This window comes from Rousettus aegyptiacus, unplaced genomic scaffold (assembly GCF_014176215.1).
Source record: "Rousettus aegyptiacus isolate mRouAeg1 unplaced genomic scaffold, mRouAeg1.p scaffold_m13_p_12, whole genome shotgun sequence".
Classification (NCBI taxonomy): domain Eukaryota; kingdom Metazoa; phylum Chordata; class Mammalia; order Chiroptera; family Pteropodidae; genus Rousettus; species Rousettus aegyptiacus.
In genome coordinates this window covers 35293226-35310333 of record NW_023416287.1, presented here as the reverse complement: position 1 = coordinate 35310333, position 17108 = coordinate 35293226, and positions in this window count along the sequence as shown.

Sequence of the window (17108 nt, the reverse complement as noted above, 5' to 3'; positions counted from 1 at the left end):
CCTGATAACAAGGAGCTGTTCTTTCACATTTGGAAATCAATTCTCAACTTGGTTTCTTGGTGCAGTGTTTTTCTGATTGCTACTCAGCTTTCTCTCTCTCTCTGTGCTCAAGATCACAGATGCTGAAAGATGCACCTGTGGCTGGTAAGTAATTTTTATTTCTGTTGGCCAAGTGGTTGTTCCCTCTTTGTAATCAAGCCCAGGCCCATGAACAAGAGTTGCAGTTTACTATGGGGATGGTTCTTGTCATTCATCTTCCAAGTGAGCAAATTTTTTCCCATTTATTATATATTTTATATGCACAAATCATGCATAACAAGAAAAAAATGAAACACTGAATAAGAAGAACCCAAAAGAACACATTCACGTGAATGTGTTCTTTTATTGAGTAACAGTTATTGAGTAACAGTTATACATACAGGTTGAGTTCCATATTGTGATTGTCTTGTCTTCTCTCCCAGTATTTTTTTATTATTATTAGTTTCAAGTATACAGTACATTTGTTAGATATTTATGTAGTTTATAAAATGATCCCCCTGATTGCTCTTTCTCTCTTCTGGCTCTCCACCTAGCCATTACATTAATGCTAACTGCATTCCCTATGCCTTGTTCCCCATCCACATGACCATCTATCAACTACTAATTTGTACTTCTTTAACCATTAACCCCTTTCTCTCAGCCCCCAACCATCTTCCTTCTGGCTATCACCAGATTTTCTTTTATATTTTTGAGTCTGTTTTGGTTGGTTTGTTCTTTTTGTTCCTTAGATTCCACATATAAGTGAAATCATATGGTATTTATCTTTCTCTGTCTAACTTATTTCACTCAACATAATAATCCTCTAGGTCCATCCATGTCATGAATGGTAGGATTTCATTTTTTAATGACTGAGTAATATTCCATTGTATATATGAACCATAACTTCTTTATCCAGTCATCTGTCGATGGGCATTTAGGTTGCTTCCATAGTATGGCTATTGTGAATAGAGCTGCTATGAACATAGGGGTGCATAGATCTTTACGAATTATTGTTTTGGTTTTCTTTAGATAAATACCCAGAAGTACAATGCTAAACCAAAAGGTAGATCCATTTTTAATCTTACTAAAAACTACCAGACTGTTTTCCATAATGGCTATATCAACTTGAAATTCCACCAAGAGTGTATGAGGATTCCCTTTTCTCCACATCCTCGCCAACACTTGTTGTTCTTGATTTATTGATGATAGCCATTCTGACAGGTTTGAGGTGATATCTCATTGTGGTTTTAATTTGCATTTTTCTGATGATTAGTGACCTTGAGCATCTTTTCATACATCTTGGTCATCTATATTTCCTCTGTGAAGAAATATCTGTTCAGGTCTTCTGCCCATTTTTTTAATTGGATTGTTTTTTTTGTTGTTGTTGAATTGTATGAGTTCTTTGTATATTTGGATATTAACCACTTGTCAGATGTGTCATAAGCAAATATCACCTTCCATTCAGTTGGTTGTCTTTTTGTTTTGTTGATGGTTTACTTTGCTGTGCAAAATGTTTTTAGTTTGATGTAGTCTCACTTGTTTATTTTTCCTTTCGTTTTCCTTACACAAGGAGATATGTCCGAAAATAAATCACCAGTAGCAATATCAGAGAGATTGATGCCTATGTTTTCTTCTAGAAGTTTTATGGTGTCAGGTCTTACATTTAAGCCTTTAATTCATTTCGAGTCTATTCTTGTATATGGTTAGGTGGTCCAGTTTCTTTTTTTTTCTTTTCTTTTTTTCTTTTTGCATGTATCTGTCCAATTTTCCCAGCACTATTTATTGAAAAGACTGCCTTCATCCCATTGTGTATTCTTGCTTCCTTTGTCATATATTAAGTGAGTGTACAGGCGTGGATTTATTTCTAGGCTTTTTATTCTGTTCCATTGATCAATGTATCTGTTTTTATGCCAGTACCACAATGTTTTGATAACTGTAGCCTTGTAGTATAGTTTGATATCAGGTAGTGTGATACCTCCAACTTTGTTCTTCTTTTTCAAGATTACGTGGTTATTCAGGGTCTTTTATGGTTCCTTATAAATTTTAGTATTATTTGTTATAGCTCTCTGAAAAATGCTATTGGTATTTTGATAGGGATTATATTGAATTTGTAGATTGTTTTGGGTAGTATGGCCATTTTAATGATGTTGATTCTACCTCCCCACCATGACCATTGGTATATTGCTTCCATTTATTTGTATCTTCTTCAATTGATTTTTTCAATGACATAATTTTCCTTTTTTATTTTCTTTTTTTTATGGTGACATTGGTTAACAAAATCCAGTAAGTTTCAGGCATACAGTTTAACAGTAATATGTATATATATGTATATATATATATACACATACATATATATATGTATATATGTAGATTACATTGTGTGATTCCCCTCCCATAGTTAGATTTCTTTCTGTCACCACGTATTTGACCCATTTTACCCCATCTACCTTCCCTCTCCCCTCTGATAAGCACTAGTCTTTTGTCCATGTCCATGAGTCTGTTTGTTTGTCCTGTTCATTTGTTGCTTTTAGGTTTATATCCCACATATAAGTGATATAATGTAATTTTCAACTTTTTCTGTCTGGCTTATCTCACTTAGCATGATATTTCAAGGCCCATCCACATTGTTGCAAATGGCAGTATTTCATCTCTTCTTATGGTTGGGTAATATTCCATTGTTTGTATGTACCACAGCTTCTTTAGCCAATCATCTATTGTAGGACATTTCAGTTGCTTCCATGTCCTGGCCACTGTGAATAATGCTGCTATGAACATCGGTGTGCAAATATCTTTTCAGATATGAACTTTCAAATCTTTGGGGTAAATACTCAATAGAGGGATTGCTGGATCATATAGTAGATCAATTCTTAGTTTTTTGAGGGACCTCAATACTGTTTTCCATAGCGGTGGTACCAATTTGCAGTTCCACCAGCAGCATATGAGGGTTTCTTTTTCTCTGCATCCTCTCCAACATTTGTAATTACTTGTCTTGTTGATAACAGCTATTCTAACAGGTGTGAGAAGAGATCTCATTGTTGTTTTGATTTTCATTTCCCTAACAGCTAAAGATGTTGAGCATCTTTTCAAATATTTGTTGGCCATTTGTATGTCCTCTAGGGAAAAGTGTCTGTTCAGGTCCTTTGCCCATTTTTTAATTGAATTGTTTGTTTCATGGTTGTTGTTGAGTTGTATGAGTTCTTTGTATATTTTGGATATTAGGCCCTTATTGGAGGCGTTGCTTGCAAATATCTTTTCTCGTTCAGATGGTTGTCTCTTTACCTCATTGATAGTTTGTTTTGCTGTACAAAGCTTTTTAGTTTGATGTAGTCCCATTCATTTATTCTCACTTTACTCCTCTTGCCTTTGAGGTCCAATTCATAAAATCCTCTTTAAGTCCAATGTCCATGAGTTTATTCTTAGGTTTTCTTCTATTCACTTTGTTGTTTCTGGTCTTATATTCAGGTCCTTAATCAATGACATAATTTTCTGAGAACAGGTCTTTTACCTCCCTGGTTAAATTGATTCCCAGGTATTTTATTGTTTTGATGCAATTGTAAGTGGGATCGTTTTCTTAATTTCCTAAAGTTCATCATTGATGTATAAAAATGCCAGACTTCTGAATATTAATTTCGTATCCTGCTACTTTACTGAATTCATTGATCAGTTCTAACATTTTTTTTAGGTGGACTCTTTAGGGTTCTCTCTATATAGTATCATGTCATCAGCAAAAAATGAGAGTTTTACTTCTTCCTTGCCAATTCAGATACCTTTTATTTCTCTTTTTTGTCTTATTGCTGTGGCTACGACTTCCAACACAGTGTTGAAGAGGAGTGGTGAAAGTGAGCATCTTAATCTTGTTCCTGATCTTAAGGAAAATGCTTTTCCTTTCCCTACTGAGTATGATTTTAGCTGTAGATTTCTCATATATGGCCTTAATTATGTTGAAGTATGTTCCCTCTATTCCTACTTTGCTGAGAATTTTTATCATAAATGGATGCCAGATTTTGTTGACCACTTTTTCTGCATCCATTGATATGATCAGATGGTTTTTATCTTTCAATTTGTTAATGTGATGTGTCACATTAATTGATTTGTGGGCATTGTACCAACCTTGCATCCCAGGAATAAATCTAACTTGATCATGGTGTATGATATTTTTAATGTATTGCTGAATTCAGTTTGCTAATATTTTGTTAAGGATTTTTGCATCAGTGTTCATGGTTTTCCTTTTTTGTGATGTCTTTGTCTGGTTTTGGAATCAAGGTAATGGTGGCCTCATAAAAAGAGAAATTCTTCTTGAATTTTTTGAAATAGTTTGAGGAGAATGGGTATTAGTTCTTCTTTGAATGTTTGGTAAAACTCCCCCATGAAGCCATTCGGTCCAGGTCTTCATTTCTTGGGAGGTTTTTGACTACTGATTTGATTTCATTGGTGGTAATCAGTCAGTTCGGGTTTTTTGTTTCTTTTGCACTCAGTTTTGGGAGATTGTGTGTTTCTAGGAATGTATCCATTTCTTCCAGAATGCCCAATTTGTTGGCACATAATTGCTTGTAGTATTTTCTTATGATCATTTGTATTTCTGTGGAGTCTGTAGTTATTTCTCTTCTTTCATTTTTTATTTTATTTCTTTGAGTCCTCTCTCTTTTTTCCTTGATGAGTCTAGTTAAGGATCTGTCAATTTTGTTTATCCTTTCAAAGAACCAGCTCTTGGTTTCATTAATCTTTCGAATTGCTTTTCTAGATTCTATTTTGCTTAATTCTGTTCTGATCTTTATTATTTCCTTCCTTCTACTCACGTTGGGCTTTGTTTGCTGTTCTTTTCCTAGTTTTTAAAGTGTACTGTTAGATTGTTTATTTTTGCTTTTTCTTGTTTCTTGAGGTAGACTTGTATTGCTGAATTTCCCTCTTAGGACTGCTTTCACTGTGTCCCATAGATTTTGAGTTGTTGTTTTTATTTTCGTTTGCCTCTAGATATCTTTTGATTTCTTTCTTGATCTCATTGATCATTCATTCATTGTTTAGTAGCATGTTATTTAGCCTCTATGTGTTTGTGTATTTTCCAGCTTTTTTCTTGTAGTTGATTTCCAGTTTCATACCACTGTGATCAGAGAATATGGTTGATATGATTTCAATCTTCTTAAATTTATTGAGACTTGTTTTGTGGCCTAACATGTGGTCTATCCTGGAAAATGTTCTGTGTGCACTTGAGAAGAATGTATATTTTGCTGCTTTGGGGTGAAATGTTCTGAAAATATCTATTAAATGCATCTTGTCTAGGCCCATTTAGGCCCATTGTTTCCTTGTTGATTTTTTGTCTGAAAGATCTGTCTATTGGTGTCAATGGGGTGTTAAAGTCTCCTACTATGAGTGTATTACTGTTGATCTCTCCTTTTATATCAGCCAATAATTTCTTTATGTATATAGGTACGCCTATGTTGGGTGCATATATATTTACTAGGGTTATGTCCTCTTGATTTAACAATCCCTTTATTATGTAATGCCCTTCTTTGTCTCTTATAGACTTAGTTTTAAAGTCTATTTTGTCTGATATAAGTATCACTACCCCAGCTTTCTTCATTTCCATTTGCATGAAATACTTTTTCCATCAATTTACTTTCAGTCTGTGTCATTTGATCTTAAGTGCATCTCTTGTAGGTGTCATATGCATGGGTCTTTTTTTATTTTCCATTTAGCTACCCTATGTCTTTTAATTGGAGAATTTGATCCATTTATATTTAAAGCGAATATAGAAAGATACATAATTAGTCATCTTATCATTCATATTTGTGTTTTCTTTTTTCTTTTTTACCACTTCTTTTTTTACAGAAATCCCTTTAACATTTCTTGTAATACTGGCTTATTGGTGATGAATTCCTTAAGCTTTTTCCTATCTGAGAAGCTCTTTATCTCACCTTCCATTTTAATTGAAAGCCTTCCTGGGTAGAGTATTCATGGTTGTAGATTCTTGTTTTTCATAACTTCAAATACTTCTTTCCAGTTCCTTCTGGCCTGTAAAGTTTCTCTGGAGAAATCAGCAAAGATTCTTATGGGGGCACCCTTGTAAGTAACTACTTAAGTACACTTGCCTTTCTCTTGCTGCTTTTAAGATTCTTCTTTGTCTTTAAACTTTGGCATTTTAATTATAATGTGTCTTGGTGTGGATCTGTTTAAATTCCTCTTGTTTAGGACTCTTTGTGCTTCCTGAACTTGTATGTCTCATTCCTTTGCCAGGTTAAGGAAGTTTTCTGTCATTATTTCTTCAAATAGATTCTCAATCCCTTGATCTCTTTCTTCTCCTTCAGATACTCCTATGATGCAGATATTGTTATGCTTCATGTTGTCCCAGAAGTCTCTTAAGCTATACTCATTTTTTAAAATTATTTTTTCTTTTCTTGTTCTGATTCGGTGTTTTCTGCTACCTTATCTTCTAGTTCACTGATTAGATCTTCTGCTTCATCCAGTCTACTGCTGAATCCTTCTAATGTATTCTTCATTTCAGTGATTATATTCTTCATTTCTGTCTGGTTCTATTTTAGATTTCTATGTTCTTATTTATGCTTACTATCTCTTTTTTGATGTTCCCATTGCACTCATCCTCAGTTCATTGAGCATCCTTATAACCATTATTTTGAACTCTGTCTCTGGTAAATTGCTTGCCTCCGTTTCATTTAGCTTATTTCTGGAGTTTTCTCCTATTGTTTCATTTGTGGCATTTTTCTTTTTTTTCTCATTTTATTAGCTTCTCTGTGTTCATTTCTATGTGTCAGGAATATTTGTTTCATCTCTCAGCTTTGGCCAGATGGCCTTATGTGGAAGATGTCCCATGTGGTCCAGTGGCACACTCTCCCTGATTCCCTGTGCCAGGGACTCTAGATGTGATCTGTGTGTGGGTTGTGTATGATCATCTATTGAAGCTAAGCCTTTATTGGTGTTAGTACATCAGTGGATGGGATTAATACTCAGGCTGACTAACTGTAGGAAATGGCTGTACCACAGGGTATGAGTTGCTATGCAGGGGCTGACTCCACTGAGCGGGATTTGCCCTAGCAGGCTTGTGTACTTGTTGAGACCACCCTTCCTATACACCACTTATGAAACTGGTCAGGAGTTGCTCTGCTGTAGGCTAGTGCTAGCCTCCAGGTGAATTAGTTTTGTGGCCCCTCGGGAAGGGAGCCCTAGCAGACTAAGGTCAGTCACTGCCTTTGATTGTTCAGGGCTACTTGGTGGGAACTATGAAGCAATCCATGGATGGTTGTCGTCTATGCTGGATCTATAAGTAAGTGGAAGAGACAATGCCATAGGCAGTGGTCCTGTTATCCCTCGTACCTGGCTTAGGGCTGTTTAGCAGAAGGACCAGTGCTCCGCGAGGCCTGATGCTGCCTGTCAGTTGCCCATAAGTCTCTGAAACTGGAAGAGCCTCTGGGTGATTTGCATATTGGGTGGCGCAGGGACCCCAGGAGTCTCCTGGATCTGTTGAGCTAATTTCCCCCTGCCACTGCAGTGTCAGTTTAAATGCCCGTGCTGTCTCTGTGGTTCCCTGTACAAGCTTCAGATTGTAGCAAGGCCAGCTGCTGCGCACCTCAGAACTGCAAACACCCAATCTCTGTTTATGAGCTACTGAAGCTCATGAGCATGAGTTCATGGCCCACCACCAAAAGCTTCTTCCCAATGAACGGCCTTTGCATGGGTCACACAGAGTGCCGTTATTTGCTGTTGAATTCTTAACCCAAGGAAAGCACAGGATGGGACTGGGTTGCCTGGAAGCAGGCTTACCACAGGTAATTTGTGGGTTAGGTGTGGCGTCATCTCAGTGAGGCACGGGGCCATCAGGGCTATACAGCACCAGATTTGCTGCTAGTTCTGGGACTGCAGGCTCCCACCAAAATCACATATCACTGTGTGACCTACTGTTGTCTGTGATGGGCCCACAAAAGCCCTGAGATCTGCCCAAGCGATACTATATCTCATGCTGGCAGCAGTGATCTTCCCTGTATTCTCTGAACTTTGCTCATTTCACTGGCTGAGGTCTGTTGACTCTGCAGAATGTGCCACCTCAGGGCAGGGGCAGCTGTCTGTCAATGTGCTGTGGGCACTTTGTGGCTTGGATGGGGCAGGATCTCAGGGAGTCAAGGGCTGTCAGGCCAATACAACCTCTATTTTCTGCTACTTTAGTGTCTGCACTTTCCCACAGTAGTCACAGGGAGACAAGGTGCTATCTGAACCGGTCCCACAGAATCCTGCGATCCCTCAAAGAGATATTGTAGTTTGTACAGGCAGCACTGGTCTGCCCACAACTGTTTTCCCTGAAATGAGCTCACTGCTCTAGTCGAGGTCTGTCACCTATGCAGACTGTGCAACCCTAGAGAAGGGCCGGGAGGGAGGGTGCCTGTCAATAGGCAGCAGGCACTTTGTGGCTTGGACGAAGTGAGATCTCAGAGAGACAAGGGCTATCAGGCCAATCCAGCTTCAATTTTGCTGTAACTTCTGTGTCTGCATGTTTCTGTTGTAGTCACAGATCACAGCGAGACCAGGCACCACCTGGGGCAGTCCCACAAACCCCTGAGATCCCCCCACATGATATTGCAGCTCTTGCAGGTAGCAGAGGTCTGCCTACAACTAATTTCCCCACAATTCCCACACTGTGCTAGCCAAAGTTTATTGCCTATGGGGATTGTGAGATCCAGGGGAGAGGCAGGACTGTAGTGGTTGTCTGTCAACAGCCCCTGGTAATTTGTGGGTTGGGTGGGATGAGGCCTCAGGAAGACAATGGCCTTCGGGTCAATACAGTCTTGGTTTTTTTTTTTTTTTTTTTTTTTTGGTATAATAGTTCAACCATCATTCTAGGTTTTTATTTCTAAGTGCCACCTTTCTTTCTGATTTTATTTATTTTTTTTGGTGGGGCGAGAGGGGATCAGTTATAGGTTAATACAGTCTCAGTCTTTCTGCAACTTTGGTAACAGTTCTAGGGTTCCCACAAATCCCAGATCACAGCAAGACCAACTGCTATCTGGGACTGGCCCACAAACCCCCGATATCCACCCAAGTTCATGTTGGCAGCAGTGATCTGCCTAAAACTGTCTCCAAAATGCATGCTCACAGCGCTGACTTCAGGCTGCAAATGTCTGGCCCTGAAATGGTGCAGGGCATGGCAGCTACCTAACAACAAAAGCCTCGCAGGATCTCTCTCTTCAGGCCGGTGTTTCTGAATCGGCCTTGTGGGAGGGATCTGCAAGGGTTGCCTCATGGTGGGGGCTAACTAAGGCACAATGGTGGCTGCCTGCTTAGCCCTTGTTTGGGCACCAGATAATGCAGTCTTCCCCTGTATAGATCTTGTGCAAGCCTATGACCTACCACCAGTGCCCTGGGTGAGTGCCTGCAGGGGAGAGAGCCTGTGTGCAGGCCCTTTAAAGGAGCGTCTAGGGTTTTAGTCTCCTTCCATCTCACCCAGACAGCCAGAATCCCCTCTAATTTTTACAGTCAGAGTTTTTGGAAACTTCTTTTCCATGGGCTGGGACGTGGGCTGGGGAGCCCTTGAATGAGGTTAGGACCCCTCTCTCTTTCAGGAGAGCCTCTGCACCCTTACTCTCCCTCCTGGTGTTCCTCCACCATCCATGGGTGTGTGTGGCCCGATTCGCAACTTTATTCCCCCTACTGGCTTCAGTGTGGCTCCTTTATACTATCAGACATATGTGTTATGATCAGTTGGACTTTAGGTGATTCTCCATGTTGATTATTTTATACTTTGGTGTAATTTCAATGCGAATCTAAGAGGCAAACCTTGCTTTTACCTAGTCCACCATCTTCCTCCCTAGTATTGCTATCAGTGACGGTCAACACTGGCACTAAGATCATTGCCCTTGGGTCTCCCTGCGAGAGATGCTACTTTAATTGACATGGGTGTTGCCTGACTGAGGCAGGAGTTTAAGAGCTCCCCAGGTGGTATCACTTAAGCAACCTGTTAAATGGCATTTATTAAAGTTAAAGTCAATTCCTATTATTTATAATACTTATGTTCTATAAAGTCGCCACTAACACTAAATTAGTGAATAGTGAACCCCTGCTCCCAGGGGAAATACAGCATAACGTATAATTCAGCATCATTTCATTACAACATTGATGAGATGCCCAAACTTAATTCTTGTTTATATCAATTAGCCTGTGGTGAAATTGGTTTCGTTTTACATTATTTTGCTTAAAGTCAAATAACTTGTTGACAATGTTAAGAGAGAACTTACTGTGCAGAGTTATGTTCTCACAAGACTCTGGTCACAATATTTTCATCAGTCAACCAATACATAACCTTGTTTAATGTGTGTTCTGTTTAAAGACACCTTGTTTTCTAGACATTGTTGATTCATTAGCATTGAACTCATGGCCAACAGCACTATCCCTCATGCCTGAAAGAAACTTATCTAATGCACATATTTTCTTCACAAGGCACATCACAGCCTCTTGAGTTTAGGAACATAGACAGCACTTTAGCATTAGGCTCCAGGCAATTTTAAACATTGAAATCATCAACGTAAAGCACAAAAAAATGCGAAAAAAATTATAGCACTAAATATATAATGAAAAGGACAGTTGTTTATGGTAAAGAGTTGAAAAAAGAAAGCAGAGCATTGCCTTGTTTGACCCCAGCTAGAAAAGCAACTCAAATTTCTTATTTCTCTGCTCGTGTCTGTGAATGAGTAGGAAAGTGCATGAGTATTGATTTGGGGGAGTACAATATATTTCAGCAAATAGGCAAATTCATAATACAGAATCTACAAAAAATGAGAATTGACCATATACCTGCCCTCAGACCCAGCAATCCACTCCACTCCTAGAGAAGTGAGAATATATGTCATCACAAGGTAAGTACAGAAGGTCTTGAGCAGCTTTTTTTTTTTCATAATACAAAGTCAGAAACACCCACTAATGAGAGAATGAATAATGTGCAATATATTCATACAACAAAATGCTAATAGGCAATATAAATGAACTAGCTACCAATTCACTCAACAACATGGATGAATCTCAAAAGTATTTGGTTGAGCAAAAGAAGGCAGATACAAAAGACTATGCACGGTGTATAAAATTCAAGATCAGGTGAAACTAATTTGTGGTGATAGAAAACAGAACAGTTGTTACCTCTAGGATATTAACGGGAAGGGACATAAGGTTTCCTGGGTGCTCACACAGATACATAGGTATGTAAAAAATCATCAAGCTGCACATCTGAAACGTAGGCACTTTATTGAATATATGATATACCTACCTCTACCTCAAAAATTTTAAAAAGTAGCCAAACATGGGAACAACTGTTTTAAAGAAAATTTTAAGATTCATTAATGCCCTGGGCATTCCAAGTTATGCTGCCAGTTCCACCTTTTGGATCATAATGATGCATTCCCAACCTTTTAAAACCAGAGAACAAAGAATACTAGAGCTGGAACTCAGAAATCATCTAGCGCCAGGATGGCTAGTCAGTTTTGTGCTCATTGCTAACTCCAGTTAATCTGTAATGACTTCCTGGCATTCTGGGTTCAGAAGGATTCTGAGACTGCATCCAAACACAGCAGGGGAGAAGTTGCACAATCAGTTAGCATGGGTGAAGAGAGATGCAGATATTTGCCTTGTATTTTCCACTAGTCCAGTCTAGCTCTCCCTTTTTTCAAACACGGGTATTGAAACCCAGAGAAATTACTTGCCAGATTTCACATTGGTAGTCAGTAGCAGAGGCAAAATTAAACCCAAGTTCTTTTCTGAGCAGCCAGTTAGTATTTTCATAGCAGCCACCTCTACGAGATGCTGTGGGGATGGATGCTGGAAAGGATGGGTGTAAGAGTAAGGAACAAAAGCATAATCTTAACTAGACTAGAGATGTAGGCTGACCATGGGCAAAGACCATAAAATTTCCCTACTGAATGTTCAGGAAATTTTAAAGGATGCTAGTACCAATATCCAACTTGCTTCAAAATTATGTGTCCATTCCCTTATTCATAACTCTTCAGCAAGCATTATAATAGAAAGAGAATGGATATGAGTGTTCTCTGAAAACCATAAGATGCTTTATGATTGTTGACTGCTTTTGATAAAATTCTTATTAACGATCATAATAAATATCCACTATATGCCCAGTTTGTACTAGAAGTTGTGGAAAGTAGCACAAAAGTTGGAGATATGAATAGTTGAATAACAAATTGTAGTAGTAAGACCTAGATTCGGGCATGATACCACTCAGCAATTAATTTCAGACTATGCACCATCACCTGAGTCTCAGTTTTCCCAGTTGCAAAGTGGATTTTATATGAGATCTTATTTTACATGGTCATGAGAGAGATTGAAAGAAACATGAAATACTTCATGCAACAGAGCTGCAGTTTTACAGACAGAAGATTCCAAAGTCAAGCCATAAAGTCAAAATCATGTAGAGTCGAAATTGGCTAAAGACTAATAAATGTCAATTACTGCTTTTCAATACCCTTAAAGATGGTGTCTCACTCCTCTACCATGCTGGTCCTCTGGCTAATCAGATAGTTCAACTGAAGCCAGGATAAGGGGAGTTCCAAGTCCGTGTGGGTCTATTGCCTCTAAGATCCTCAGCCATAAAATTCTGACTTTGAGAAAAACACAGTTTGGAGCAGCAGTTCTTGATCTTTAATCACTGGGACAGCTTTTTAAAGACTCATGTCTGGGTTCCACCCAGTGTGTTTTAAGTTCTCCAGTGATAGCCAATGTGCAGCCAAGACAGAAAACAACTGATACAAGAGATGTGGAAGAAATTGTGAAGAAGCCAAATGGTATCAATTATGCAGATGAAGAGAGGTCTCTGCTCCACCACACAGTCAGCAGAACGACCAGAGCAGTGTCAGAAATAGAGATCTGCAGGATCCCAAGGCCTTCCATGATCTAGCACCCACCCACATGGGGAATGAGCCCGTGGAGGCACAATGGCACAGCAGTCAACCACCAAGGGATTAGGGACCACCACAGGCATCCTAAGGGATATTTGGGGGCCAAACTTAGGGTAAGTCAGGGATCAGGGAAGGGGTAAGGCAGGATTTTCAGTGATTTTTCTGGAGGACTTTAGCCTTTTTTCAGCACTGTTGCTATGACACAGCTCCAGCTCCTCCTCATGGGTGTGCAGCCCAGGCTGGTATAGAGGACAGAACACCAGAGTCCACTGACATTTACATAATCTATCACTGGACAAATGACTTTCACACACAGTACCTCACTTTGTCTTCCCAATAGTGCAATGAGTTAGCCAGGGGAGACATAGTTATTCTCAGGTTACAGGCAAGGAAATCAAGCTCAGAAGTTAGGAGCCTTGCCAAGGTCACAGAGCCAAGAAAAGGAGGCACTGGGATTCGAACTCAGATTTCCTAACTTCCAATGCAGCCTTCTTTTTAGTTACTATCATTAACAATAGTAAATAGTATTTACCAATCATTTATGTGCTTCATTCACCTGCTGTATTTTATTTCAATTATGTCATCTTAGCCTCATACTACACTAGAGGGTATGTATTGATTAGGATTACCATTTTACAGATGAAGAAATTGAGATTTCAGGGTTTAAGTAACCTGTCCAAATTCACATGATGTTCTACTAAGAATAGTTGTGGGCAACACTGCATTAGTAAACAACAAACACCATGACATACCAGCTGGAATACCTACTCGATAGTCAACAAAGCTAAAACCTACATGGAGGGGCACAGATCCCACCAGATTTGTGAGCCTGGTATGTCTAGACCATAGCTGGGTGAAACAAACTATGCCTACCTATACCATCTCCTCATTCCTCAGCTTCTTCTGAATCCAAGAGGCTGGGGAAGAGAGCAGAAGTCTTAATCTACCCAATTCCTGAGGTCAGAGCTAAAGTCTGATATGTGAGTATATCCAACACTTCATGTGTGTAAACTTGCCCTCAAGTCACAAGTAATCTACATGGATGACATGAATGAGAAAATCTAACTCCATCACATCTCACTCCACATTTTGAGGCCTCACTCAAGAATATAAAATACAAAGGTCCTACTTAATGACTTTCTCTTAAGTTCCTGCTTTAAAAGACATAGGCCTTGAAATCATCGATTATGGAACTAAAGAATATTATTCCCATCTTGCTACAATGCACTGGAAAGGATACACATCATTTCTGGGGTATTCCTGCCCAAACCACATCAACTATATCTAATCATGAGGAACATCAGACAAACCCAAACATTCTACAAAATAACTGACTTGATACTAAAAGAAAAAAAAAAGTGTCAAAGTTGTCCATGAAGGTCAAAGATTGAAAAACTGTTCCAAATTAGGGAAGATTAAAGAGACATGGCAGCTAAATGCAATATGTATGTTCCAGGATAAATTCCTGAACCAGAAAATATTTTTAATGAAAAAATATGAACAAAATTTGAATAAGATTGAACAGTCCATGTTAATTTCCCAGTTTTAAAAATTATACTGTAGTTATATAAGATAATTTTCTTGTTTTTAAGGAAATACACACTGAAATATTGGGGCAGAGAGAAAGAGAGGAAGTCAGAGAGAGAGAATGATAAAGCAAGTATGATAAATGTTAACATTTGGGGTAAAAGGATTTTTTGTACTATCTTCATACATTGAGCCTTTATGAGAAAACATGACAGAATCCTCCTCAGTCCTGCTGAAAATCTGTGCAGGATATGTTTCAGGATTGTATCACTGAGGGAGGAGAAAGCAGGGTCTTAATTTACCAACTCTTGCTCCCCTTCAGTTGAGGGCTACTTCTGGGGCAAGATAACTATGGTGTCCACTAGACCTATCCAACCTAACTTCTGACCTTCATACAGGGCATCCTCCACCTGATCACCAACTACCCAAAGGCTAGACTTTAAAAACACACATAAGCATGAAGTTGGGTTGATAATCATGTTCTGCTGGAAAACAAGGATACAGGTGCTATGGAATGAAGACTCAGAGAACCATGAATGCACACAGAGGAAGTGTTTTCAGTATGGACCTTCCCAGGCACAGATTGGGATTTTCCAACTATAATAATTAGAATAAAGGTGTTTTGAGACAAGAGGGCAAGCCAGATTTACCACGTGTAGCCAAGAGCTGGGTGATGCTTCCATACAGGCTGTCCAGAAGAAAGAAGCTTACTACTGCCTGGATTATAGCTTTAGGGCTAAAGAAGGTAGAAAGAACTGAATTTAGCTTGATTCCAGGCATTGAAGTAAGCCACCTGCTTCCTTAAGAACAGTTTACCAAAGAGGATGTATAGATGGCAAATAAGCACATAAAAAGATGTTTGATTTCCACAAGAGAAATGAAAATGAAAACTACAATGAGATATCATAGCAAACTTATCAAAATGGCTAAAATAAAAAAGTGACACCAAATTTCAGCAACGATATGGAGAAAGTGGACCACTCACACCTTGCTGGTGGGAATGTGAACTGATAACATCTATTCTGGAAAACAATTCGATAGATTCTTACAAAGCTAAATATGCAATTACCATATGATCCAGAAAATGTACTCTTGGGCAGTTATCCCAGATAAACTAAAATTTATGTTCATTCAAAACTCTATACATGAACATTTGTAGCAGCTTTTTATTCATAACAGCTTTTATCTAAAAGCTGGAAATAGCCCGGATGTCCTTCAACAGGTGAACAATTAAACAAACTGGTATATCAATACCATGGAATATAACTGTGATAAAGAAGAATCGAGTTGGATGAATCTCCAGGGAATTATACTGAGTGAAAAAAGTCAGTTACATATTGAATGATTGCATTATAGAAACGGAGAACAGGTTAGTGTTTGCCAGGAGTTAAAAATCGGGAGAGGGGATAGCAGGACAGTGGGAGGAAAAAGGGTGTTGCTATAAAAGGGCAACACAAGGGATCTTTGTGGCAATGGAAATCCTATGTATCATAACTGTGGTGGTAAATATACAAACCTGCACATGTGAATAAATTGCATAGAACTAAATACACACACACACCCACAAATGAGTACAAGTAAAATGGGGAAATATAAATGGGATAGTGGGGGAGTTGTATCAATGTCAACATCCTGATTGTAATATTATATCATAATTTTGCAAGATGTTATTTATCATTGAGGGAAACTGGATAAAGGGTACATAGGATCCCTCTGTATCACTTCCTACAACTACATATGAATCTATAATTATCTCAACATTAAAATTTTAATTTAAAAAAGAGATGAAAATAAAGAACATGCATATAAAAAGATTGATTCAAAATCTTGGAAATAAAAAATATATAGCTATGGGGGAAAAACACAACTTATGGGATAACCTCAACTAGACAGAGTTAAGAGAATTAATGAATTTGAACCGGCAGAGATCTGATCTGGTCTAGGATGTGAAGACTCAGATGTCTGCAGGAGTAGAAAGTCTCATAAATGAGTGAAGCAGGATGACCGAGGGATTATAGTAACTAGAAAGGACACATAGTTTCTAAAGAGGTATCTACTACTTGTAAGGCAAATGCATGAAACTCTGAGAGAAGTTTTAAAAGCAAGCCTTTATTGGGAGAGGGCTCCTGGGTGAGGTTCACTTGTCCAGAGAGGAGAGAGGCCAGAGAAGTTGTGCCCTGGGACAGGAGGGTGTAGTTGTTATAGGGTTATATGGGGGTAGGGTATAGAATGGAGAATGTCAGTTGAGCATCTGGGTTAGGGTAGTGGCGCCAGGGCTTTAGGGTGGGCCCTTATCAGTTGGGCATCTGGATTCCAATGTCAGGCTGGGAGATCTGGATTCCCATATCAGGCTGGGAAGTCTCCAGGTAGGTATCTGGCTGGCCCTCCCCCGTCGAACTTACATCCCAATCTCTTTGGTATAGGGGTGCTGAGTCAAATCTGGCTACTTCCTGCTGACCAGGGGCAAAGAGGTTGGGGGTCAGACCGGGGCTTCGGTGGGGAGGCAAACATATGGATGTAAAAGTAGCTGGTTGACCGTGATCCAGGAGACTTCGTGGATGCGTTTCTGAATGAATCAGAGTACGCATGGGGCTATTATTAGTAGTATATAGAGGAGAAGGATAGGTCCTAGAATTGGTACAATTAAGGTAATGAGAGTGAATCTCC